At 33.1% G+C, this 4,223-nt stretch overlaps 1 pseudogene; it reads right to left on the bottom strand.

Annotated features, from left to right (window-relative positions):
- Positions 1-410: 410 nt before the first annotated feature.
- LOC111909104 (sulfite reductase 1 [ferredoxin], chloroplastic-like) lies at positions 411-4,223 on the bottom strand (annotated as a pseudogene).

Below are 4,223 nucleotides of genomic sequence, written 5' to 3'. Positions count from 1 at the left end.
AGAAGAGTATTTGAAATCTCATCCCTACCACCATAGACATGTGCACTAAGTCTCTAGCTAAACTGTTTATAAAGTGGTTTGCTAAATTTAGTTGAGACCGGATAAACTTTGTGGATATCACTCTATTCATGATCTACTCACAAAATGGACAAAAATGTATAAGTAAATATGCTCTTGTTGTCATGGTTGTGGACCTATGAAAAGAATCAGTCATCAAAGAGACAAAATCTCTTTTAGAATGGAAGATCAAGAAGTTGTGTTACAACAATCCACACTACATAATAACTAAAAACTTATTGATATAAAACATCAGGAGATAGATGACAATATCAAACTACTTAAGACTACATCAAAATTCAAAATTGAAACACATACATAAACAGAACCAATCAGAGATCAAACACTACTCTCAATAAACAGAAAAACTAAGTCTGGAAACAAACCTTGACTTGGAATCAACACCTAAATTGAAACACATTAGAGCATCATATATAATACAGACTTGCAAAACATACTCTTATTCCTCTCTTCAATTTCAGATTATGTTACTTACTGGCTTTTGCCATTTTGTTGTGAAGCAACAAAATTACAGATGACTTCCATTGCCAATTGATGAGCACTCTTGTTCTCAACCCTTGCAAGTGCATCCACAGCTTCAAATGTTTCCTTATCAGTGAAAAGCTTTAAGTAGTATCGTGATGATGATTTTGGTACACCTTCCCATTTGTCCACTATTTCTTGAAGTTTCTTAAATCCCTTGAAAGAATAAAGAAAATAATTGTTATTGATAATTAAAAGAGTAAATTACACGAATGGTCCCTATGGTTTGGGGTAATTTGCACATTTGGTCCCTAATTTATTTTTTTTAACTCGGAAGGTCGATATTGTTTGTTTTTGGAGTAAATTACACGAATAGTCCCTATGGTTTCGGGTAATTTGCGCGTTTTGTCACTAACTTATTTTTTTAACTCAGAAGGTCCCTACTGTTTTTTTTTTGCGCGCTTGATCCCTATCTTACCTAAAAAGACTATTTTGCCCTTGATTTTCTTAATTTATTTAAATAAACACACCCCCAACCCTACCCCCTCACCTTACCTTACCAACCCCATCATTTTTCCCTATTTAAATACTAGTCTTTTTAGGTAAGACGGGGATCAAGCACGTAACAAAAACAAACAGTAGGAACCAAGCGCGTAACAAAAACAAACAGTAGGGACTTTCCGAGTTAAAAAAATAATTTAGGGACCAAAGGCGCAAATTACCCCAAACCATAGGGACCATTCGTGTAATTTACTCTTGTTTTTGTTACGTACTTGGACCCTACTATTTGTTTTCGTTACGCGCTTGGTCCTTGTCTGACCTAAAAAAGACTATAATTTAAATAGGGAAAAATGATGGGGGTAGGTAAGGTAAGATGAGGGGGTGGGGTTGGGGGTGTGTTTATTTAAATAAATTAAAAAATCAATGGCAAAATAGTCTTTATAGGTAAGACAGGGACCAAGCGCGTAACAAAAACAAATAGTAGGGACTTTCCGGGTTAAAAAAAAAATAGTTTGGAAAAACGCGCAAATTACCCTAAACCATAGGGACCATTCGTGTAATTTACTCTAACAAAAAGCTAAATTACTTTTTTTAATTTTAGTTTTATTCAAAAATTTATTTATTTATCATAAATACATATAATTGAACTTATTGTTTTTATTTATTTCAACATATCATAAGGGTATTTTTGGTCTTTTAATATGGATAAGAAGGAATCTTACAACGTGATTTGTAAAGTCGCCAAATGATTCTTTAGATTTCCTCTTGGATTTCCAGTTGTGTAACAGCGGTTCAAACACTTTCTCAAAGTCCTAGATCTTAACCTTATTCATGAAAGTTCTGGCTAATGTAGTTTGAGCTGGTGTTCCCCCAAGCCATAGCTACAAAACAAAACCAATGTCACACAAAGGGCGTTCACATCTTTTCACAAATGATCAAAAGTGAATCCAAAAAATTGCAACTTTTTTTTCATTCACATCGATCTTTGTCCACACCTTTTTAGGCAGGACAAAAGTTGTCCTGTTGACATCAGTCTCAGTTGAATGTATGTCAGATGTAGTACAACCTGTTCTGTTCTGTTTTGAACTGTGTAAGAAAAAGAAGTAAAAAGTACCTGATAGCTATTAGGACCATCACCAAATAATCCAAGTTCAGCCATGTAGGGTCGAGCATAGCCATTAGGGCAACCAGTAACTCTTACTACTATTGATTCATTATACGGAAGACCAACCTGACATCACAATTAAAATCACATGCAAATTCTTTACAAAAACAACCAAGTTTCACACTTGTTCCACCTAGGTACCTCCAACTTTTTTCAACATGTTTAACCCTTCAACTTTCAAATGTATGGGGAAACTATTTATTGGTCCATTGTTATGAAATTTTGTATCTTTTGATGACATGGCACAACTTATAAGATGTGGCATATTAATGGAAACAATTTCATTAAATAGTAAACAAGTTTCACTAAAACTAAGCCATGTCAACAAAAGGTGCAAATTTGAGAGTTGACACAAAGTTTGAGATATTTAAGTGGAATAATCATGAAATTTTGTTGTTATTTAAGTTATGTTTGGTGTACTAGCTAAAAAGCTAGTTGATAGCTAAAAAATCAGCTGATAAAAAATAATGTTTGGTAAAGCTAGCTGAAATATATAAACGACATAAATAGACATTTAAAAGAATATGTTTTTTATAATTAATTAAGGGTATATTTTAAAATTTTTAAAAAGCTCCTAAAAAGCTAGTCTAAGGTTGTGTTTGGCGCGCCACAGCTAGCTGATAAGTTAGCTTGTTTTTCGAGCTTTTTTAGGTTGTCATGTTTGACAAGCTAAAAAGTAGTTTATAAGTTAGCTTATTAACTAGCTTTTTAAAAAGCTATTTAGAGTAGCTTTTTAGGAGTTTTTTTTTTTAATTTTCCAAATATACCCCTTAATTAATTATAGAAATATATTATTTTAAATGTCCTTTCATGTCATTTTATATCTTTTAGCTAGTCTTACCAAACACTGTTTTTTATCGGCTAGCTTTTTAACTATCAGCTAGCTTTTTATTTAACAGCTAGCTTTTCAGATATCAACTAGTTTTTCAGTTAACAACTAGCTTTTCAGCTAGTACATCAAACATAGTAGCGCATTAAAACGCTAGCGTATGAGCTACTTTTTGGCTTGTCAAACATGACAACTTAGAAAAACTCGAAAAGTAAGTTAGTTGTGGCACACCAAACACAATATTAGTAAAGTAATGAAATTAATTTGATAAATACCTTCTCAAATACAGCTCGAACCCTCTTAAGAAGGTCAGAAATTCCTCGTTCAACTTTAGTGATTGCAAGAGGACAAAGGGGAAGAGCAGGGCATGCCATTGCAGTTATGTTAAGGGGGTCCACATAAGTAGGAGGCTACCAAAAATAACATTATATAAGTAACAACGATAGAAAACCTATAGAAGATCATGTTATTTTCATTTCTTTTTATTTTGACTATTCTCTATCTTTTTTCTTATTAAAGAAATTATACTTTGAAGAAATGAAAGTAGGATGATATAAAAAAACCTAGCAAAAGTACGTTGATATTTCTTGTAGAAGCTAAATGACTTACCAAAAGACCTCCTTGTGCTAGAGCTACAGTGATAGGGCGTTTCCAAGAGGGCGAATATCACAAAGGACAATGTTTTGGTTTGGTGTGATCCTCACATTCAAGTTATACTTCTCAATTATTTCCCTTAATGTCTTCTTCATTATCCCCTTAACCCTCCCACTATCAACATGGAGCCCACAAAATAAACGCCCATCACCTTGCCACTAAAAAATAAATGTAAGAAAAATAAAGTAATGTCTTTTTAAGAAAAAGATTCAAAGTATCAAAGTAGAATGATATAATTTGGTAGATTTTGATGAAACTAACCTGTTCATTCCATCCAAGGTGGCTTTTGAATTCCCATTCGGGTAACTTCTTGGGAGGTTTTAACTTCTTTCCATAGTACTCTTTAACAACTTATCTAAACTTATCAATTCCCCATGAATCTAAGTATTTCATTCTACTGTATCTTCGGTCATCTCTGCTTCCATTTTCTCTTTGTGTAACAACAATTGCGTTCACTGCATACAAAATATCCTCTTTAGAAACATAAATCTTAACCTTTTCTAATATTGGCAACCGGAACTCAAACCCTTGAGA

The sequence above is a fragment of the Lactuca sativa genome, chromosome 2, assembly GCF_002870075.4.
Source record: "Lactuca sativa cultivar Salinas chromosome 2, Lsat_Salinas_v11, whole genome shotgun sequence".
Lineage (NCBI taxonomy): Eukaryota > Viridiplantae > Streptophyta > Magnoliopsida > Asterales > Asteraceae > Lactuca > Lactuca sativa.
This window is presented reverse-complemented; position numbering and strand designations above follow the sequence as displayed.